This window comes from Ptychodera flava, chromosome 4 (assembly GCF_041260155.1).
Source record: "Ptychodera flava strain L36383 chromosome 4, AS_Pfla_20210202, whole genome shotgun sequence".
Classification (NCBI taxonomy): Eukaryota; Metazoa; Hemichordata; class Enteropneusta; family Ptychoderidae; genus Ptychodera; species Ptychodera flava.
The window spans coordinates 41,062,261-41,086,975 of NC_091931.1; the positions used below are offsets into that span (position 1 = coordinate 41,062,261).

Consider the following 24,715-nt stretch of genomic DNA (forward strand, 5'->3'; position numbering starts at 1 on the left):
GTCGCCTCATAATAATCAGAAAATGCAAATATTTAGCGACAGAAGGCCAGATTTACCTCTCGGCTTCATATGAAAACCCTGCGACCCTTCTGAGCGCGCTTTACGCATACAGCAACGCACACAACATCATGCACATGTAAATTTCAAGTACCTCATCCACACATGAGCTTTTGCTTAACACCGCATCCTGAGTACATTACGGATTTTATACTTTCCTACACGGTATGGTTTTTGCTCCGCATTTCTTTCTCGCATCGGCGACATGAGATACACTCAATACGAATAGCACATTTGATAAGCTGTATATATTACAGATATCAACACTTCATATATATATACGATGTAATTTTGCGTCGCATAGAAATGATTAATACAGGAAAACGAAAGTGATAGCAAAAAACCCACTATTTTCAACTCATGTATATTTCCTGTGTTAATGTCGACGGGTCAAAGATCTTTACTGAAGATCGACATATCATAAAAGTGTTAAAAATAAAACCCTTATGACAAACGTTTAGTTAAATGCCATATTTTGTTTTAATCCTTTTTTATAATTGTGGGAAGAATTGCGACATTTTGTACCGCTGTAGCAGTATATCAGTCTGTGACACTACATGCGTGCGTGACATAAGCGATATTACAAATGATGGACATATGCGATATCAAAGGATGGACAAATCTCATCGTCTAAAGGATAATCTCCATATATCGCTGTCCATGGTATATGCACACAAAACACATAGTCCTAACTCTCCATATTCATGCCTTCGTTGTTATTCGCCACGGGCAATAAAAATTGCTATCGTACTCATGGTACCCGCAACTTCACATGGCCAGGCCCGAACAAACTTAATCACGGCGGAATAAATGAATGATCAAATGATGATGCAAATGGGGTTTGTGTTCGCGTGCATGGTAGCTGTTATGTGGCGATCGGTGAGTTAATAAAGGTATACGACTGGTAAGACAAAATGCGGGACTGCAGACATTGCCAATAGACCCCAGCCACAGACAGAGAACTTTTGCATAATAGGTAGAGGTATCATTTTGGATGTAAAGAAACTGTCCATTTATCTATAAGCCTTGGACAAAGTTGCTATCGACGCCGAACAGCTCGTCAAACGTAATGCCATTCACATTCTAAACCCCAACCCCAATCTTGCAGCTATGCGGCTGTGCCTTTGGTGGGTGCTCTAATAGAACCTAGAGAAAAAAATGTTGGTGCACTGGTCTTTATTCAGCGAGTAGAATAAACTTCGGCGCTTCCTGATTTTTATTGTTTCGACCCGAAGTTTCAACATTATGACACGGCCACGAGAAAAGAGGATGAGAGAACGAAAAAACACTAGTACATGACGTGTTGAGCGTCCTCATCCATCAGGAAGAAATTCGAATGTATTTCCGGGTATATTAAGGTCCCATTACTGGCAATATATCTTTGTTAAAATTTACCATGACGTCACGTCCGACTGGTCTTTAGGCCAACGGGACAACGTATGTTTCCAGCAACCCGACCTTCCCTAGTCTGTACTTCGAGCCCTGACCCTCAACTATTTCCTTTCATTTCAAAAATAACAAATGAATTTACCACTTTGTCGGGATTTTTCGAGGTCACAACCAACAAAAACATGAAAATAAAAAATAAAAACGCCTACTCGATTTTCATATGCATATCCTATTTTCTCTGGAACCTAGTTGACGGGCCACATATACAATATTTTTGTTATTCTGGCCTTATTTGTCAGGTTTATATAAATAATTTAAATCTTGTGATTTATATTGCTATATACCCTATCATGGCTTGGCGGGAGTGATCAGATATGTAATCTTGGACACATAAAAATATTTGATGTGGTTATACATATTTCACTCTTATCTTAAATTGACCGAAATGCTGTTAAACTCGTAGTCTCTAAACACAATAGGCGACATATCCCCACAATGTGAACATCATTTGCTGTGCGGCTGGAGTAGTATTTACCGATGAATGTCAACCACTGTGCAGATGGAAGAAAGCGTCGCCCACGTTGCCACATGAGATGAGAGTCACGGGGACGAAACGGATCATGTAAATGGTATAGGCACAAAGGTTGGAGCCACTTTTCTATTGATAGAAACCACACTGCCGCAAGAAATGAAGTCTGTCGATTTCGACGTCAACAAAACTGCCACCAAGTTGAGTCATTTTATCTATCATTATCTAGCTCACTGCCACTGTTAGGTTAAACCACTATTATGTCCATATAGACTCCATAATAGCAAAGGTTGAAGTCATAATGCTACCGATATCGACCTGACTGTCGACATGGACCTCATTGTCGCCACGAGTGAAGTCATTACGCCACCGATACCAACCTCACTGTCATTACAGGGTTGACAATCACCTTAGTTGGGTTCCTAATCCTGATAATAATCAACCATGTTCCTGCAGTAGTCGCAGATACATTTTAAATTAACAACACGATCACTGTGGTAAAGTTTATCAATCAGCAGCCACGCCCCAGGCAATCTAAGCTAAAAAGGGGCTAAACCTAGGACTAAATGCTAAGGAAATTATTTCTTCGCCATGCATCTTTGGAAGATGCAAGAAAGTTTATTCTGAACATTCAATAAAATCTAAACGGAGCAACAGGGTCTAGTATGCACAAATGAAGTAGGGGGTTATGGGAACATGATTGATGCTTGAGAAAGATCTTTGTTCAATGTATTGAGCAAAGCTTGACATTTTATGGAAGCTTTGTGGTTTTTTCATCGCATTTTCAGTTAATGCAATGTTTAACATCAATTAACGTGTGCGTGTCCATCTAGCACTGAAATAAATGCTATGAAGAAATAGAAATATAATTGCCGTGCAATTGAAATACTATATAGCTGAAACGAATTTCATACTGTACACTTTGAAGAAGATACAAATCACAGCAGCCAAAATGAGTAATTTCTTGGACGAAATATTATCCAAAAGGAAGGGGAAGCCACCCAAACCCCATCCAGTGGACAAATCAAATTGTAACAAGTGGTGGAGAGACCGGGCTTAATTCACAAATCGGTCCAAACTGAGTTGTGACAAGTGGCGGAGAGTCCGGACTTTATGCACCTGGCGGTCATTGGTACAACATCAATTGCTTTAATTGATTAAAACACTAGTATTCCAATTATAATTCGATTTGTATCAAACAGATCTACGCCTTATTGCATTTCAATTATTTATATAGCATTTGATGTTTTTTTTCCAATGAAGAGTAGGTGCATTAACATTTGTGTGAGATATTTCAAAATTGTTGGAGGATTAAGTTACTTCCACAACACAGGGTATAGGTACCATACAAGAAAATGTCGCTGATAATCTATTTCTTTAAATTAAAATTTCATGAATAGCTTTTGATCATTTAATTTGTTTCGGCATTGTTTTTGAGTATATCTTACTTTTAAAGAAAGGCTTCTCATTTGCATTAATCCAATATGATCACCATAAAACTTGAATTTTATGTTTGTTGGACTAATAAATAATTAAATTTGATCAAAAGATAACAGCAACAGAGGCTTTTTCTTTCCATTCATGACGGTCCGAGAAATAAAGAACGCAAAGTCAGAAAGTAGATTTCAATGTATTCAAATCAGATCTGGATAAAGAATTCATTACAGATCAAATGAGATCTACGTGTAAGAATTCAATATATCACTTTGTGAAACTCTTCAGGATGCTTGGTGAAACATTTTTTTTTCATTTAAGTTTCCAGTAGTTATTTTGTTAGAAAACAATGGACAATTTATCCAATGTATGCAAATTAGGCTAATTTGCATGACAAGTATATAATAGATAACCTATTGAACCTTGCGAAAATGTATGGGTAAGAAAGAAGCGCTAACACTTCGTTCATATAGGCAAATTGTAAGAAAAGCAGTCATTCTGCAGCTAATAAATAGCTTATTTGAATATATGTAAATTAACTCTATTTGCACTATTTAGATTTTCTAGACTTTTAACATGTCATTTGTAGGACTTTCCTTGATAGCTTGGCAAATTAATGATTTTAGTTGCAGCTAGTCTTAGGTCAATCAATAAAATGACGGGACTATAATTGTTGTTATGTGAATGTGATCGCTATTCTTGTTATTCTGCAGAATCGCAAGATAAAAATCTATCAACGTCAACAACGCCGTAACCAGCGACACGGATGTAGCTAACACGGTGGTGATGTCGACGACACTGTTGTTACTATGGTTGTAATTAAACACCATAATCACTCATAAAATCAACACTGACTCACATTTTTACTTACCAAAGTGATATCAAGATGCCAACCAAGCAAAATGATAAACTGGGAATTCGTCGGCCACAAGTGTTTAGCCGGAAGAGAAAAAAATATGCTAAAGAAATGATATCAAAAGCGAATTATGTTATTTAGCGAAGTGAAAAGTGCTCTCTGGGCTTAAAAGAAATGAATGACAAAATTGCTAACAAATCCCCACAAGTAATTATCACTGTTCTCATGAATTCTAGTGAGACTTTTGTTTAGAATGACTCGGCTGTATTTTTACCTGTTTTTGTTCAGTGAAACCTTCAAAACAGACTACAAATTTGGTCAGATAGCCGTGTTTTCATGGAGGTGTCAATTGACGACGAGGGATGTCTTACAAATAGTACTCCGTACACCAACCGCTTTGTTGTGACACAACACCTCTCGGCTATTTGCTGAATCAGAGCTCACGTCTCCAATGGCAACTCGACGAAACTGTAAATCAAAGGTCAGTATGAGAGACAGACGACCGAAATACAGTTCGTGTGCAGAAACCACTTACTTTATCGAAAGAGAAAGTGCCACATGTATAAAACCAAATTCTAAAAACCTTTAATCTTTGATTTATTAGGTTCTGTGTTCGTTGAATCATACGATCCAATGCGATTCGTCCACATTTCCATTTTTCCATTTGTAAATATATACCACAAGCATACGTGCAAAGTTTAAGCGACGCCCATCAACTAGATACGTACGTTCTAGTAAGTCATATTAATTTACATGAAGGCCGCCATTGACAGTCGAGTCGCGCTTCGTAAACCTACGCTATAAAGGGATGTCATTATAATTTCTTGACATTAAATGGATACACTAGTATGTGCGTAACAGGACCTACCTTAATAAACGAATGCTTAAAATTATCTCCCTGGCGGAAAACAAATGTGAATAGATAATACAAAAGCATCGTAATTACTGTCATGATCTTGTTTCGAATATCATGTGTGCTTTCTTTGTTTCTGAGATACCACAGTCTTGGTGAATCAGTAATCACGGTCCTATTGATATCATCCCATCGGGGATTTCTGATATTATCTTGATTTGTGTCGATTCATCGCAATCTTTCTTGTCCTCACAATAGATGCTGTAGATCAATAGAAATACCCAAGCTAAAAGAAAAGCTCCGAGTTGGTCTGCATTCCAATTATATAACGTATGCTACCGCTCGGCATGAACAAACATATACGAAAAATAACCTCGAATACAATATTCCGTGCCGTTCGTATTTCAATATGTAAGGAAGGCTATTTTTCATCGAAATGTCTCTCCTCATATGAAAACACCCAGTTCTCCTCAATCATGTAAATTTATGTTCTAAATGCGTGTGTTCACGTCACAAAAAAAAACCCAGACTGTTGTTCGCCACACGGCAAAATACATTATTGGAAAGTTATTTCAACGTGAAAGCCATTGGTTCCGCCTGGACACCATTTTCATTTATCGCATGTTTCCCATTCTCGGGTAAAAAACTAGTTTTCAACTGTGTAAACCTTAAAATATGTTAAATTTACCACCGGGTCCATTTTCCACTACAAATTGTCTTTGAAATCTGATGAAAATGATTTTTGTTGCTCGCTCACTTTACAGAACGCCTCACTTATACTTTGTCTTCTAAAAGACGGTAGAAATCCTTTCTATACTCTCGATGGTCTGGTGTATTCCATCTATTTCGCGCCAGTGTAGACCCTTTCTGGACTCACAACATGTCTTTATACTCTCCATGTCTCGCTGATTCTCTTTAAATCTCGTGCACCACTCTTTGTCTCGTTTAATCTCACCTTGTCTCTCTTACTCCCTCTCTTTCGAACCTAATCCAATCCTGTCACGCAAATGCTCTATTTCATTCCGTTGTGTTTGTCTTTTAACACCCCCCCCCCCTCTCCTCCACCATTCCCTTTAAACAGGTCTGCAATAACGAGTTTTTGCAAAACATGGTGGCGAAAGGGCTAAAGAGGCAACTGCAGCAAACAATGGTTTTTCCATAAACCGACAAAATATCTCTTTTTTATTTTGCTTTATATCACGCACCATATTTTATCCGTCCGAAGGTCTCTCTGTAATGGCCTACACTTTTAACTAGTCACCCAGAAGCCGCTTCCGATCCACTTGTACCATATCAATTAAACAACTTGTAATTTTCACTCAAACAAACCTTCGAACTATACACTGCAATTAGTTTGAAGTAGGAAGAATATAAGTCACCTTCCTAGAATACGTTAACACGTTGTTTAACCGATAATGCAATCATCTAACCGTTGACTCATTCTGTCATACATGACTTGTACAAGAGGCAACGATTTGAGCTATCCTTCCTTCAAAAAGGATTTCGTAATCGGAGTTGAGAAACGTTTGATCTTGGTTCTCGGCGTCACGTATTAGATGCAGTTGAATTTAATATCGTCCTGTAACGCTAAAAGGTTTCATGTTATCTCGTATGGACATCTGTGTGTTCAACCGTTCATGTTTATGATTTGATCAGTAAAAGTTTTATTACTTGTTAATACGTTTTGCCACTGTGCAAGGGCTTATTTGTATGTGTACACTTAAATCTATATTTCACTGTCTAGATTCTCACTCATCAGGCTTCACCGAATTTCAAAATGAATCCTAGAACCGTCATTTGAACACAGACTGAAAAAAATTTCCAGGAATGGAAAGCATTGATTCAAAGTTTTCACCGAACATACACCTTAGACGATACAAATATTAGTTCAAATTAATTGCCGATAACCTGAAAACTTGAAGCTAAAAAGAGTGTTGCTTACAATCAATAACAATCTTGTGATCTTGAAACAGTCTTCATGACTGCGTTGCAAACAAGATGGGAAAACGTTACTTTGACAACAGATCAACAAACACTGCCTTACTTTTTACTAATATGGAACAAGGTGGCGTCTAAAGATGATAACGACGCATGACACTGTCTCAAAATGGTGGTAGATGGTCGGCCTTTAACCTTTGAATGACTTTGGGAGGTTTAAATCTGAGCTTACGACCTCGAGAGGAAAAGGAAACACTCCTAATACAGTATCGGTCGCCCCGTTTTCTTTTGGTTCATCAAACTCTTCACCACGGCAAATACGCCAATACGAAAGGGAACAGTTGATTTGCCGAATGTTTTTGTACTCGACAAACAGCCTCATCCCCGGAGAGCGGACACTAATCAGATTTGGACGCCAGGCATTGCATTCAAGCACAGGATCACGCCGAGTAGCCCAGAGAAAGCGAGAGTGATGTGCAAGCTTTCGTCGCCATGGTGACAGCACACATGAGCAAAATCCCCGTATTATTCTGAGATCGTCATGAATATTCGAGAGAAATCAGTCTGTCAAGGTTATTGACTTCTACCGTATAAGCATGCTGTGCATGTTCAAATACTGTTTATCAGTTTGTTTCTGATCGTAATATTTTGACTTGTTCATAGTTCAACACACTGACAACTTTCAATGACATTAAAAATGTTCTAAACATTTCCAATGGACCATATTTGCAGCCATCATAAACCAACGATAAGACCATTTTAGTATCACGTGCAACAACGAAATACGAGTATGGCCAAAAATCCCAGACTGTATGGTACAACAACTCGGCCCTGTATAATATAATAGAAGGCTGAAATACTTCTACACGTAACATTTATAGGTCGTTCAATCGACAGGAGCATCGTCCTGGTTTAAAGGTAAACAACAATTTTTGTGCGAATTAACGTCGCAGGTATACTGCCCAATCTTTTGTATGGCGATTGGAAAAAGTTGTTGCAATTCTTCTGTAGTTATATATTGTGTTTGCGACATCACAAGCCTCTTACGTTCACCTGGTACTTGTAGAACTAAATAATTCTAACCATGTTGTTGGGTGGGTATTGAATATCATAACGTTTCTTGTTGAATTTGCGATTTTCCTCGCAGTAAAAGTTGTTTGTCGCCCCTCCGGACACAAAATTATCCTCGTTGCCGCATGATTCTTCTTCAGACTGTGGAGCGGTAACATCACTGTTCTAGTGCAAAGTCGAAGCATACGAGCTCACTACCAATACTTAAAGGCCTCGGCAAATTTGCCTAACATCTCGTCCTCATATTCACAACATCTTGCTTGTAAATATGCTTAATACCGTCCTTTGCATATGCTAGGAACATCTTGCCTGCTTACACTAAGGCTCCACTTTAAATACCAAGCCTGCAACGCCAAAACAGTCTTGATCCCGTATATGGTGCGATGCCATTTTATTGCATAGCACACGTTTCATTTGTCTAAAATTTTAAATTTGTATGCAAAACACGATACGCGATAATAAAGAGTTTTTTTGACATACAATTACATCATCGTATGTTTTAGTACAGCCAGAAACATATCAAGTGAATGCAATCTACAATCTTTATGAAATACACTTATCAATGTAAAACAAACCATGAAACAAGGCATAGACAAAGCAAAAATGTAAGGGAGTTTTACGGTTTCGCTTTTGATATCTCAATGCGTTTGTCATCCTTTCCAAGATGAAGTAATTAGAATTTACATCAAGTCCCATCCCGCCCTTGGGTTAGAATCATTATGTTGTCTGATGAAACAGTTGCTTTTGTGCCTGCAGGGGGGTATGATTTTCCGAGCCCCGGACAAAGCCACTTATCAGATTGAGAAATATGCAATTCTGATTACGAGATTGGTCATGGTTACATTGCAGTGCAGTCAAAGTAGTACAATATATTGCGTTACAGTGGTTTTGTGCTGTTATGTGGAGTGCGCAGTGCAAAGAAGTGTTGCGAATGCACTGTCGTGCACTGTCACGTGGTATGGTATGGTATGGTGTGATGTTGAGTAGTGTAGTATAATGCAGTGCCGTATATTGCAGTGCTGTAGAGTGTAGTATAGTGAAGTGCAGTGCAGTACCGGTACCGTAAAGTGTAATGCAGTGTGCAGCTGCACTGCAGTGTGGGTCAGTACAAGTACAGTACAGTATAGTGCAGCGCAGTGCAGTGCAGTGCACGGCAGACAGTGTAGTTTAGCGCAGTGCAGTACAGCCCCATGCAGGGCAGTGTAGTGAAGTGTAGTGTGTTGAGCAGTGCAGTTTTGTCCGGTCTAGTGTAGCATAGTATAATAATGCTTGAGTGAAGGGCGACAAACAAAGGTGTTCGCGTAAAAGGTGTTTGTGCGAGTATCTCGCAAATGAAAATTTCCATTATTTTACAAGCCAGCAACTCGGGTCCCACTGCCCGCACATTCAACGGCTGTGCGGGCAGTGGGAAGGAATTACTTTACAGAGAAGCCAGGTTTACCCTTTGTGATTCCTTAATTATAGGGACAGTAGTGTACCGGGCATTAATAAAACAATCATAACAAATAAGTGTGAAGATATCTATCCGCGGAGATAGTGGGGTTTAGTGGTATGTAGAGGGGTAGGGGGAATCATGTGGCAGGGGGAGGTCAACCGGGAGCTTTTGTGAAGAGAGGGATAGTGGGAAGTCGGGGGGGGGGATTAGTAGGTCAGAGGGAATAATTTGCGAATCAATAGCTTTAAAAAACGATAGGAACTAATTTAGGATAATTGGATGGTGAAGTAATGTCTTTAAAATCTGCAAATGTAAGCTAATCTGCTTTTCTTTTTACGTTGCACACTTGTTTTTATGATTAATTTATAATATTGAGACATTCAGCTATAGGGCACCTAAGATTTTTGAGAAATTTGAAAAATATGAAGATTCAATTATCCCAGAATAGTTCCAATTCTGTTTTGAATATTTTCGCCTTTCTGTTCCAGCATCCTAGAATAGTATATTTACACATGAAAACACTTATAGTATCCAGTTACAATTTCTCGAAATCTCCATGTTGACTGTCTTAAGATGTGTGTTGCGGCTCAGGGCTGAAGGGCCTATACGTCTCTGCATCAACTGAGACAATAGGGTAGATGGAACAATATAGGAAAGTACCCGGTATAATGAAGTGCACTTGAACATAATGGAGTGCATTGTAGCATGACGTTGACGCTGTTTTCTGTACATCCGTGTTCTGTAAAATGCTCATGTGCACTGTAATGACGTTTTTTACACGTACTGTTAGTTACTGTGACCTGTGACGCGTTCATATCGACGCAAAACAGTACATTGCAAGTTAATATACAAGATGCCAAGCAGCCCGCCGTCTTTTGACAAATCCACGAATATGATTCGCAAAAAAAAAAAACAAAAAACAGAACTGAAGGTCGTGTCTCCTTTCACAAACGACTTAATGATTTGATTTTATCGGATATCATATTGCATCGCGTATTAATTGTTTGAATAACCAAAATAACCCTTCAATGAACATATGTCTGTCAGAACTAATACGCCGTTGACAGTCGAATGATATTCAGAAAGCATTGATGTGCGTGAGGCGAGAACGTGACAACCATTACAGGTCAATTTCCAAACGCGTGCCCGGCAGTATTAACGCTATACACTTACCTTCTCCATTTCTAATACTAAAACCGAGGTGGCCGAAAATAATTCATCGCAAAAAAAAAACCAGCAAACAATAAAAAAACAGTGAATTTCTTCATGTTTGCGAGTATATGGTGCAGTGAATGTTGTTCTTTGTGTATGTATACGTTGTAACTGTCTGTTTTTATCGACTGTGTGAAATTGAAGAGGACTTTAGACGTTGATCGCCACGAATAATGATTTTGAGTAATATTCAATCCCAGACATAAATCTCAATTTTCAGAATGAAAGACAGCTAAAAACCGCTCACACCGACGACTTAATTCAACCTGACAATGTTCGGTTGAATCGACTGTTAATATCTTTCGCGATTCTTTCTGGTCACAGTAGATTTATCAGCGATGTAAAGAGAGTCGAGATTGTGGGATTGTTGATTGTCGCGTTTCCAAAATGTCTCCCATTATGGCACCGAGTGGAAGATGCGAATGGGACGTTTAACGCCACGGGGCATCGCGTTTTACATTAATATTTTAATAAGTATTTGTCGTACCGATATTAATCACTATTTGGAGATCGGGTATGACGTATCGGTGCCTCTTCTCAGGTTGGAAATTCGCTACACGTATTCTGAAAATAGAGTTCCGAAGATGCGAGGTCGAGCTGCAAACATGAGCCATTGTAAAGACGGCATTTTTTTGGTGAAAACCGTGATTTCGAACCGATAGACACGCAGGGGTGCGAACATTTACAAGTCTCGTTGATTGACGTACTGATACCGGCATAAACTTTGTTAGATGTGTGTTTGACGAAAATGGATGTGTGTTTCAGATTTGTTTCTTACCTTTCGATGATAAACAGCGTTGATTCAGTTCCGTGACGGTGTTGCTAAGGCTGCTAGTTAAATGGACAGATAGGCCACACTGAACTTCTACTGTGTATTTCTGATAATTAGAGCTGTTTTGTCTTCCTCGTGTCAAAATATCACAAACAGAAAAATTTTCACCTCCGGGACGAACCGTCTAGAAATTTCGCAGTGAAATACGGAGAATACAACATGTCATTAAATGACTCCCGTTACACAGATGATGTACAAGTTCGGTTTTTTTTTCGGAGGCAGCTTGTGATCTCTTCCCTTCCTTCAAATTCGCTGCGATGTTAAGTTCTGTGATTGCTCCTTGCGGTGAAACACGACATGTTTATCCGGAACAAAGGCCCTTGATGAAGATTGTTTTTTCCTATTAATCTAACGCGTCGGTACTTATCCTGACAGACAGAGAGGGATCCGGGAAGGTAAATTGACGATCCTTTTTTTCGTTTTTCACTCACGTATGGTGTGATTTTCCTTGATTCCTTTCGCCAGTAATGACGTCTTTCGACACAGCCGAGAGAAGATGAGATCTCGAGAAGAAGTCCAACGGAGACAGGGAGCGCGTTGTCAATAGCAACCGCCAATCATAGAGGAAGTGTTTGAAAAAGGAGAGCGAACGAGCGGCTTAGTTCTCGCCTTGGAGCTACGTAACAGTTGTTTTGTTTTGGATCAGTGTTCCTGCATTTTGCATTTGCTGCTGTTACGAAAATCTGTTTACTGAGCAGCACATCGATCACTATGCAAAACCATAATTACGCCTGTGCCTGCTGGTTCATCCGAGCCCGCAGAGACGAGCTTAGCTATTGGCCGCCGACGGCACCGTTGTCCAATCGCGGCTTGCGACGTGGAAGTGCTCTTGGAGGGTCGTGCCATCACGGTTACCATGAAGACAGGATATCTATCATTCATACAACTCTTCAACATTCCCATCATTACAAGGAAATAACAAAGTGACATGTAATGACCTCGTGTGATATTCTCATGCTTGTCTCTACGCACAAAAAACCTCAAATTACTGAGTCTTATTCCCACCTAATATACCCTATGTAATATACCATAAATTGCACAGCGGGGATGGCGATAGTAACTCATTCATTTCACGACTGACTGCATCCGAAACATAACCAGAATTCGATAATAATTTCATGTTTCATTCCACTCAGCGAGGCTGCCATTTAAAAAAAACGCTCTCGGGACTTTTATATATGTCGCCCAAACATTTTCCATTGTAACTGTATCAGTAGACTTGATGTAAATTGAATTACTAAGCAAAATGTATGAATAGAATCTATTTGGAATGTGGAGTTGAAAATTTTTTCAGTCCGTTCTAATAAAATTACGAGACATTTTTCTACTGGTATAAATTAATGTGTTTCCCTTATGGAGAGTGTAGGTAGGCACATGAACGGAAGTTTGACCGTAAAGGAAATAACAATCACAATATTAAATTATACATCGTTAAGACTAATTCTTCATCCGAAAGCGTATTACTTATTAGTTATTTTACGTCACAAATCTACTAATCCTTACATTTCTACATAACTTTGGCATAAAATAAAGCATTCACGCAAGTTCGCTGTGATATGGCTCCCTAAAATAGGTTAGTTTGGCTGTTATTTTCCCCATTTATATTTGATGTAATGTTACCGAAGAAATGCAGATCAAAATATGGTAAATTCGCATTTTTGATTTAGAAAATTTGAAAGAGTGAAGGGTGTGGATCTTTGATCTTACAAAATGGTGGATCGGTTCGCTGGAAATCACAGTTTTCTCGGCCTTCGTATCAGAATTACTGTAGATTGGGTATGTGTAAGGTGCGTCGTGTTTTTGTTCGATTTTAAATTTTTTGAACTCCTCAACCAAAGGGAAATGAAGATTAGAAGACGGTCACTAAAATTGGTTGATAGAATGACCATTTTGTCTCAACTCTCTGCTGAGTATTTGATAGATGCATTTGTCACGGTTGAAAAGCAACAACGAAGTCTCAAATTAAGGATGTACTGCACCTCGTAGGGTCGAGTGAATGACATGGCATTGGCACTCAAAATGAAAAGGAGGCTTTTTTAGTATTTTTAGAGAAAGATTTACCGATTTTTAGCTGTGTTACTATCAGTGTTTTTGGCTGAAACTTTCGATTACTCCATAGATCCTAGAAAAAAGATATGATTACGAAGAATACCGTCCAGTCTGTTGCTATATCCCAATAAACTAAATTACTGTGGTAACAGTGAAAAACCGACATGGTATTTTCATATAGAGGCTTGTCCTGGCGTGGTGACACGTTGCTTCGGCAACAACATACTGTTGTGAACTACTTAAACCAACTTTGGTTTCAGTGTCTTTTTTGCAGTTTCCATGGCGACAGTCGCCCCAGACAGATTTGACACTCTGCGATGTCATTGGACGTTTCTTTCCCTTTTCTTTGGATATTTTGGAGAAACCTGGCGACGCCATGGAAACGACAGGGAAGTCAAAGCATAGTCTGCGCATGTGCGATTTTTGTAAACAACAAAACGGCAGAAACGTCTTTTAAGGTGGTTATAACCGTAAAAATAATGCACATGCGCACAGGGCACCAGCGCAACTTTATTTTTATGTTTTGATGGTGGTAACGTTTGAAAGCAATGTCAATGTCAAAGCAGTGTCAGTGATGAGCTTGTGGAAAATTCCGGCTTTCTCTGTTATATACTTTGTTATTTGACTTCCAGCTTCTTTTAATTTACTGCTGATTTTGATGTACTTGTCAGCTACATTGCGCCGTGTGTAGTCTCAAAAAAAGGGAAAAAAAAGTAAATATTTTTCATCTTTTTAAAGAGAAACAAAAATACTGAGAAAGGGATTGTGTTTATTATTATAATCGGTTAAAGTTAAATACAAGTCTGCGACATAATGTTGAAACTAAAATGGGGCACAACAAATTGCCCCTTTGCATGAACACGAAGAAAAAACTGTGTCGCGCGCGCGTGTCGTTGGAAATATGAGTCTATTTATCGGGGAGGATGGTTACCTGTTACAGACTACATTTAAAGCGAATTTCAAGCGAGTGCAACCGAGAATGTAAACTTGTGTCAGTATTTTTTCAGTCATATTGCAGGTAAATGCATGCTCTGTTTCAACCCGAGGCTATCCATTAGAACATGTGCATATAAACGTGTGTTCACTGTAAACGCGCTTCCACGCATTAACTTTCCAAGAATTAGGTGACTCAGAATATACAGGAACGATATATGAATGAAGATGATTAATAGTTGTTTTGATCTTGCTGTCGCAAAATCTGTACAGACCGATGCGCAAATAATCCACACATTTGGGTGGCATACGTAATCAAGTAAAGCTGAGCTCATGTGTACGCAGCCCATAGAGGCTAGCACACCCATGCAATGTCTAAAGCATTTTAACAGGATCGATCATGTGTTCAAGAAGTTTGTTTTCATTTTTATCACACGCTTGTTATCATAGCGGCCATTAAAACGAATGGCATTCACTTTTTTACTCTAGAGGTCGCTGTTTAAAGGGCGCAGGGTATAGCCGTCCTCACGGATAGAAACCTGTAGTGACACCAGTCTTGACTCAGTCAACTTGAGTACAGATTATCCTGTACGAGCCAATCCTAAAATATAAGCAAAGTATGATATAAATGAGGGCTTTAATTTATTTTCAAAATTGACATCGTCCTGAGTTTAACGTGACTCTGGTTACACTAAGACTCAGTCGTATATGGATCTCCACCAACTCAAACCCAAACCTTGTAATTGACCAAACCCAAACCTTGAATCGACGAAGACAAGTATACCCATACACGACTGAATCCTTCCAAGCTATTAGCTTGTTCCCACCACGGTTATGAAATTCTGACTTCACATACTAAAATCAGCAAGAAAGGAACATTAAATTGGCCCCATCATTTCAGTATTAATTAAAATGTTTCCTTTGTTTACCGGATAACTTTTCTTGTAAGAGTGACAATTTCATGGAAACCATAGTGAGGCTCAGCATAACAGGGACCATCGTCAGTGCAAATTTCATAAACCATGCTATCAATAGTTCTGTCCCTGACTATTTGAAATGTAGAAGGGAATGTACAAATACGCCAGACATTTGTTCATGAGGCGAGAAGAGAAAAACCTTTCCTCTACTGGTCAGAGTGAAAAATAATGTAGACCCGGACATTGAACAAGTGTTCTCACATCTGCCTTCCGAGACCTCCTTTAGACTTAAAGAGGTACTCCCACTTGGTAACATTTTTAAAACACATTTTTTTAATGCCAACGGTCGATATTTGACGTGGCGACTGCGCGCGGATCGCGAGATATCAATAAAAACATGTCATTTTCCGAGCGTATTTTTCACATCCCAAAGTTTTACGATCGTTTCTGATTTTGACCCAAAATCCCCCGAAGGTTTGTTGTTGTGCTGATTGACGATATTCTAGGGAGTCTATAGGGCCTAATAAGTTCGATTGACACAATGAATTTACTTCCCACTGCAAAGACTTTATATACAGCATTATGCCTTTACCTCAGGTAAGTTTTTTTAAAATTCTCCTTACTTTTTGTCGTTTTCATTATTCTAAATCAGTTGTATTATATTTTTAACCAACACCACATAAACATCAGTTTTTACGTGTTGAATATTAGCCGACTCCGATGACTACATGTTGTCGTCTGCCACACAGTACGTGTGGTTCGCCGCGCGTGCTATTACAGTGAGCGAAATTAAGAGAAAATAGCTTCAGGTCATAAGGGCCTGCACCAAGCCAAAGCTTCAGGTCCTTACAGAAAACTGCCGGTCCTCAATACGGGAAGTTGTTAACGACAATTAAAGTCATTTTTTCCACCAATATTATGCTTTTAAATGTTGTAATATTTAATTTTTCATGTCCTTTTATCAATAGAGTCAGTAAGTATTCTCTGAAAAGGACTTTTGTTCACATAGATTGCAGAATAGTGTAAGTGAATGAATCATTCAGCTACTTGATCTGGAATCTGAAACAGATCACAGCCCTCATCTTCCTCACTGTCATGCGCACACATGTACATTTATCAATGTTTTCCACCACGGAGGGGGGACTATGGATCTAACAGGCCAAGGAGAATGTGAAATTTTTTCTAGCCATGTCAAATCCCCCACTCTCGGACTATAAATTATGTCAAACACCCAGAGGCCGGTGAATACAGGTTCATTCACTGGCTACATGTGGCTGATGAAAGCGAGAAAATTTATCTCTCATGACTTTCTGTTGGGATGGTGTTCTCTAAATTGCTGTGTATAATTGTACACTACGCCTGGGCATGTGATATTGTGATTTGAAAATGGTTGGAGAGCTGAAAATCACTTCTGAAATTAGCCAACGCGAGTGGTTGAAGAGTGAGTGAATAGCTTAGTACCCTGAAAACAGTCATGAGTAAGGGGAGTGTATGAATAATTTTTTATGCAAACATTGTTCTTTTTCATTGTTATGTAAAACGTAAGGGAGAAAGTACCTGGTATGTATTTTGATATGACGTATGGATTACTTTCAAAATTTTTCAAAAAATAAATATGCTTAAAAATGGCCTCTGTTGCATTCATGAAGAAGCAGATGAAGTTATACTTTTAATTAAAAGGACAAGTATCGTAACTTTGTCTCGATTATAGAAATTGCAGACAACATGAATGGCACACGTCGCCACTCGCGGAAATGAATGCATATTTTCTGATCGAAAAGTTTTGCGTGAGCGATTGTTGGGTCTCATCGCCCTTTGAAAGCGTAAAGTTATTAAAATGACTCTGAAAAGTTTGACAGACACTCGATTCTGCTGAAAACCACGATCAGTTAATGCTAACGTTACCAGGGTTACACTCATTGGACAAGTATTATTGTAATTTTGTATCGCATTGTTGCACCAAAATTAATTCATTTCATGACAAGTATTATTATAATTTTGTATCGCATTGTGGCATCAAAATTAATTCATTCCATTGCTAGAATCTGCATGCATGGACGTAATTGACACTGATCTGAATGTAATCAGCTGCACTGTGCTATGAGGGATTAGACTCTTCGTAAATGTAAAAAGTCGCGAGACAAAAATTACTATGTTGCGACATTGTCAACCCCCCCCCCCCCCGGGCTGGCGTACCATAGAGATTGAATTCCCCACTACAAGGACACGAAGTGAGATCAATATCCCCTGTTGGCACGCACTCCCACGGTGGAAACATTGATAAGTGCATGACATTCAAGTCTGAATCACATGATTCAGAGTCAGTCATCATCTGCATCTGTTACAGGTCTTGACGGAGAAATTTTCATTATTTATTCCAAATTTTAGTCGGTCATAAGGACCGACATGTTGCTAAAAACTTTCGGCCCGACGAGAAATCTGTCGGTCTCGGACCGTCGGACCGACGTTAATTTCGCACACTGCGTGCTATGCGTCTATGCATACCACGCGGCGGCCGCTATGTATCAACCGCACGTAACCGTGCTAGTCACCTATGCGAATTCTGGTGGAATCAGCAGAAATTGTTTTTCGTTTTTCCGTCAAGTCAGTAAGACTCAGCTTTCTCCCACGGGGCATGACCACAGGCGTACGGAATGTTTCCTAGATCGTCGTCGGATGGGAAGTGACTGACACTGTACTGTGAGGCCGAAGGCCGAACCTCAGTACTGTTATACAGTACCGAGGTTCGGCCTTCGGCCTCACGGTGCATGCAGTGTCCGTCACTTCCCTTTACGACGATCTAGGAAACATTCCGTACGCCTGTGGGCATGACCGATCACCGACGCGAGTGGTACTGTGGCGTACAGCAGCGTCAGCGTAGACTCGAACTCCATAGCTTAGGGATGGACCATTAGACCTTGGGAGGGGGGTGGTCACAATGAAATTGTGAAAATTTTTTTTTTACTATTGTAAATTTCTGAATTTTTTTTTTTACAATTGAGATTAGCTGTGCAAATTTTTTTTTTCAGAGTAAATTTTCAGATTTATAATTTTTTTTTAGTTCGTCGCTGTCTGAAGATAAAGAGGGCAAAGATGTGGTGCCAAGCACCATAAGCGGCCACGCAAGCGGTCAGGGGGGGGGGTCAGGAGAGGGGTGTCCCCCAGCTGCTATTGGAGCTTTTGAAAAATAGAGATTAAAATGGTGTTATTTGGTGGAACTTGGGGAGTATTTTTGCGGGGGGGGGGAGGTCAGGAGGGGGTGTCCCCCTCCTGCCGTTGGGGCTTTTGAAAAATGGAGATTAAAATGGTGTTATTTGGTGGCGCTTGGGAGTATTTTTGCGGGGGGAGGTCAGGAGGGGGGTGTCCCCCCTCCTGCTGTTGGAGCTTTTGAAAAATAGAGATTAAAATGGTGTTATTTGGTGGCACTTTGGAGTATTTTTGCGGGGGGTGGTCAGGAGGGGGTGTCCCCCTGCTGCCGTTGGAGCTTTTGAAATATAGAGATTAAAATGGTGTTATTTGGTGGCACGTGGGGAGTATTTTTGTGGGGGAGGTCAGGAGGGGGTGTCCCCCCTCCTGCGGTTGGAGCTTTTGAAAAATAGAGATTAAAATGGTTTTATTTGGTGGCACTTGGGGAGTATTTTTGGGGGGGGGGGGCAGGGGGGGGGTGTCCCCCTGCTGCCGTTGGAGCTTTTGAAAAATAGAGATTAAAATGGTGTTATTTGGTGGCACTTGGGTAGTATTTTTGCGGGGGGAGGTCAGGAGGGGGGTGTCCCCCCCTGCTGTTGGAGCTTTTGAAAATAGAGATAAAACTGGTGTTATTTGGTGGCACTTTGGGAGCATTTTTTTTGGATTACACATCTTCCTCTGAAACATGGTCTTCTTGCTCCTCAGTAGCTTCCTATAGTTTTGAAAATTGACTATTTTGGTTTCCTGGCTTCCCTTTCTACTGAGTGGTGAAATGCTTACATTCACCCCACCAAACATCATGCATATCTCATGATTTACAATTGATTTTGACAAGCTGAGAAGCTAAAATAAGCTAAATAATATAGTTAAATTTGCATATTTGTGTTTTTAGAGCAATTGTTGCCCTTTTTTGATCAAAACATCTATTTCTCTGTAGCAGCATGTCCAAATTGATTGGATGTGTATAGATTTGTTGAAATTTCAATATTTGTCTTTTTAGGGCAATTTATGCCAAAAAATGGTCAAAAAATCTTTATTCTCTGAAAGGGCTTGTCCAATTTCTTTGAAATTTGCTACACAAAAACGATTATTCATGCAGATTTATTCAGTATTTGCTATCGAGAAACTTTCAAAGTTCAACCCTTTTGTGTGTTTTTGTGTTGGGATTTGTTGGATAGATGGCATTCTACGTAGTGTATTGTTGAATGTTAAAACATATGTTGCTGTTGTTTTTTGATGCTGTCTTTTGAGAAAAAAGAATTGAAAATGCCTTTTTAAAGCAAAATAATACATAATGACTTGATATGTTGTTTTATCATTATTGACGTGTTTCTACTTGTTCACCCATTCTTGCATTCATCATTGCAATAAATGCTGTGAAAAAAATGAAACTGATGTGGCCTGCATCTGTTTACCTTGACTTAAAGGCAAATACAACTATCGTCTTGACAACCATACCATAGTTTCAATGTTTTACCTAGTGTACCTGCTTGGTTTGTACGCAGGAAACAAGTAGAAAACAGGCTCTATAATTTCATAATTTTCAAGTGATCAGAAATACAAAAGTCCTGAAAAGATAAGATAATCACAACTTCCAGTATAAGGGATACAGTCACTCTAAATGTATAAATTAAAATTAAAAATGTGCCTGGAGGATGTACTGAAAAATACAGAAAGTTGCTTCCTGTCGGTAAAATCTAAAAAAAATTCAAAATTTTAGAGACTTTTGCAGATTTTTTTTTTACGCCTTTGTCTTCTTGTTTATTTTTTTTTTATTTTGCAAACTAGTTTGAAGATTTTTTTTTTCCTAACCTTTTGCTCTGAAAATTTTTTTTTCTGTTTTTGACCACCCCCCCTCCCAAGATCTGATGGTCCGTCCCTTAGTTGACAATGGCCCCAGTGCCGAACGTTCGATGTTCGGAAGCTGAATTTAGGTGGGCCACCGGAATTCAAACTTTTACTTTTTTGAAGACATGGTTTTATCGATATCTCGCGATCCGCGCGCAGTCGCCACGTCAAATATCGACCGTTGGCATTAAAAACATGTGTTTTAAAAATGAATGTTACCAAGTGGGAGTGCCTCTTGAAGATGCCTCTACCCTTATGCACACAACTGACTGATCCATTCTGGGATAATTTCTGATTTTGCTATTTCATAGTATTGACAGGGATGTAGAAAATAGCCGGCAGCCGGCAAAAACAACCGGCTGTTTGCTAAAGTTTGCCAGCGGTGATAATTTAATTTCAGTAAAGAATCAAGATATTTTGCACAGACTTTGTGCGCTCACACACCGCTTGTAACCGCCTACAGCCTACTTTTATTTTTGCCACGTGTAACAAAAATTTTCTATATCACTGATTAACAGGCAAAAAACTTAAGTTTTGACTAAATATGTCCGCAAAATACAGTTTTGGTATCTGCAAAAGGAATTCCATCAAACATAATTTCTAAACACAAAACACCACCGTTAACTTGCGCGGACATATATTTGACAATAATGAACACTACAGATATTCGCAAACATCATGTGGTGGCGCCCTCAGGCAAACTTGGTATCTATGCGCATTCCCTACATCACGAAAGAAGGGTGTTTTCCGTCATCGATACAAAACATCACGGTCAATGGAAGTGATATTCATTCCAGAAACCCGAAAGCAAGTGTAATGGATACTCATGTAGCAAAAACGGGCTCATGAAATAATTAGAACACCTATGAGATACTCAAACATGAAAAATATCAGTTTTAGTCTTCTGTTTTCTGAACCGGTTCAAAGTGGAGATTAGAATTGCAGATTCGTGTCTCACGACACTATTGACATTGCTGTAACTTTAGTGTAATAATTATATCTCCCTCTCCTATATTTTGTAAATTAGGGGCCTTTTTTGCATAATTTTCGTCGATTTTCGCTAGAAAGGGCACACCCGTCTTTTAAAATTATTTATTGAGAGTTTTTGTTGTATCAAGTGGAAAGACAACAAATTTCTGTCTATCCATAGCCTACTAGAAGCGTCCCTTGCTTCACAAATACCACTTGTACGGCTTTGTAAGATCACCGATTAATTAACTATAGATTTATTGCCGAAGAGTGTTCAGAACTTTTCATTTTTCAATGATGTTTAATAGGATCTCTCTCTCTCTCTCTCTCTCTCTCTCTCTCTCTCTCTCTCTCTCTCTCTCTCTCTCTCTCTCCCTCCCTCCTCTCTCTCTCTTCTGTATGTAGGTATATGTAGTAAGCTCACCTAAAGAATGTCTGTATGTAATTTTTAAAAGAACTATTTGAAAGTGAATCCGGGCGCCAAATGATTGTGAATCATCGTTGTGTCCGCACAACTTGGTTAAGTAGCAGCCCGGTAGCCGTAAATGTCTCCGGTAAGGTCCCTGCCCAAATAGACACTCTTGGCTAACGAAGTGATATGAGTGGGCGCACGGTTAACCCTTTGAGCGCCAACGTCAATTTTTGTCACCTTTGTAAAATGAAACTCAACCAATTCCTTTCACATTTTCTTAGAAATTATGATAAAAAACTGAAACCAATATGATATCATGTCAATTCAGTCCAAATCTATTACAAAAATTACAGAAAAATATACAAAAATTTACAAAATGTTGCACTAAAATTTGGAGGAAACCACGAACGGTGGGGACGTACTCACAAATTGAACGGAGAGATTTGTGCAAGGCTGTTGCCTTATTGAGTACGACTCCACCCATCATTCTGATCACTTATTGTACTTCTCGAAGACGACGTGGGTGTAGTCTGCATCTGGCTGACCGTGACCTACAGACCACAGGTACAGTACGCCCATTTTGTGGCGCATGACCGTTCGTGTGGAATGTGCTATTGAACCGCGTGGAGCGTAAAATAGCAATCGGAGCCACAGTCGCTTGGTGGGCTATTCAGCTCTGGGACTATTCGACCCATAGACGAGTGTACAGAAGCGAGAAACACCTAAAGTCTGGAAACAGAATGGCTATAAAAACCACGCCATGTCACATTCTGTGTCCGATTTCACTGTGAAAATTAGCAAGTTCATCTATCATGTAACCGTCGATCGTTCCCTATCATTCTCAAAATTTTTACCTGGTACTTAATTTGCTTCAAAAACGCTCGTTTCGTGTGATTTTTGGCCGCATTTGACGGACACATCGTCAAAACATAAGCGTGAGCAACATTCCGGTCACCTCTTGGGTACCTCCACTTTACTGATGTTGGCGCCGCCTATCCATGAGGGATGACTGGAATGTTGCTCACGCTTATGTTTTGGCGAGTTGTCTCTCGAACTCGGCCGAAAATCACACGAAATGAGCATTTTGTAAGCAGATGAAGTATCAGGTATGAATTTTCGTGTGATTTTCGGCCGAGTTCAGAAGACACCTCGCCAAAACATAAGGCATGAACAACCTTCCAGTCACCCCTCATGGGTACGCGGCGCTAACGTCAGTAAAGTGGAGGTGCCCAACGTCCACTGTGAGGTGACCAGAATGTTGCTCAATTTTTACAATGCTTTCCTGAAACTGAACAATTTTAACTTGGAGCTGGTCATCAACTTTTGCCGTGGCCCCAAATAGTGATTATTCACAGAGTCTCAAGCTAATGCTTTGGTGGTGCAGCTGATTGGCCGTGTTGAAACGATTCGATCATATTATTCAGCAAACCAATATGCTATAAGCTCCAGACGCAGCATCATTGAAAAATTTTATTGTAAAGGGAAAAAATCAACCACAAGAGTCACGCTGCAAAATGTAATCAACCATTCCAGGCTGTGATACTTCAGTACTGAAGTCATATCGTTCCTCAGGCTTAATTTTGGTCACACGGACTAGGTGCCTCGCTTTGGAAACCCTGTTGTATGTTTTATCTTGAACAATATAATTGCACATAAGGCTGCGGTTGTAGAAGACTTTAGAAGGATTTGATGCTGTTTGTCATGGATAAACTGCTTGTAAATGTCATATCAGCAAACGACAGAAACCAATACATTTGTCAAATGCGCTCACTGCTCAGTGTACATATGCGTAATTTGTCTTTTATCTACACCAGCACAAAAACTGAAACACAAAATCGATAAACTGAAAAAAACATTACAATTTGTATTGAAAACAGTTTAGGCATAATTGATTGACTGCTAATACAGAAATTTCTCTCTCTGATAACATTGACACTCATAAAAATCTGTAGATGGTTTGAGATAAATTGTTTGAAGTTATTGATTTTTGTTGCAGGCAGCTGTTCAAATTAAACATTGAATTGTCTATCTTCATAATGGCTTTGTATTTCACACAGCTGTTACAATTACATATTAACATACCAATATTCAGATTCCCTGCCTGGAGCACAAAATACTTTCAAGAGCAAGTACTCTTTGTTTGACATCAGCCTACAGAAATACCAGTATGCCTAACGTGTTAAAATCCTTTCTTTGCCGTCTTCGAATTTTCCTCATCTTTCCTCCTTACCCCGCAATACAAAAAACAGAAATAAACAAACTTTAAATACATACACTGATTTTCCAATGCAGTTCTGGGGGGGGGGGGGGGGGGGTAATGAAAATAGCTATTTTTCATTTGTAAAGCAGTGTATAAGTGTTTGGTTTTCACGAGTTAGCATTAAGACCTACCAGTCCAAAGAATAAATAAAGAATTTTATTAGCACCAAACTGTAAAAATATTTGTGCACTACCTTTGTAAAGCTGGGGAAGCCAGCAATACAAATTTACATTGTGTTCTTATGTACCCAGACAGAGCCTGACAAATAATTTTGTCCTTGGGTGGGTTACAGAGTCAACACAATTTGGATTTAGCTTTAGCAACATATTTATTTCAATTTGGCTTCTCATTGCTGTTATTGTTATCTAATTAAGGTGTGACTGACTTCCTATTCGTAGGTTAAACATTGGCAATGCTTTGGAAATCGAAAACTTTGGTTGTTTTTTTACGCAGAGGGTTAGGATACTATCCACTTTGCTTTGATGTTTCTCTAATCACACACACTACATTTGAAAACAAAAAGTGACAAATCTGA

The 24,715-nt window shown here is 39.3% G+C and overlaps 1 protein-coding gene across 1 annotated transcript in view; it reads right to left on the reverse strand.

Moving 5' to 3' along the window:
• LOC139131765 (cyclic nucleotide-gated channel alpha-3-like) overlaps positions 1-12,307 on the reverse strand; it is a 45,853-nt gene extending 33,546 nt beyond the window's left edge. The window contains exon 1 of the mRNA XM_070697994.1: positions 11,553-12,307. The gene's annotated coding sequence lies outside the window, so the exon portion shown is untranslated. The remainder of the gene's footprint in view (positions 1-11,552) is intronic.
• Positions 12,308-24,715: the final 12,408 nt, after the last annotated feature.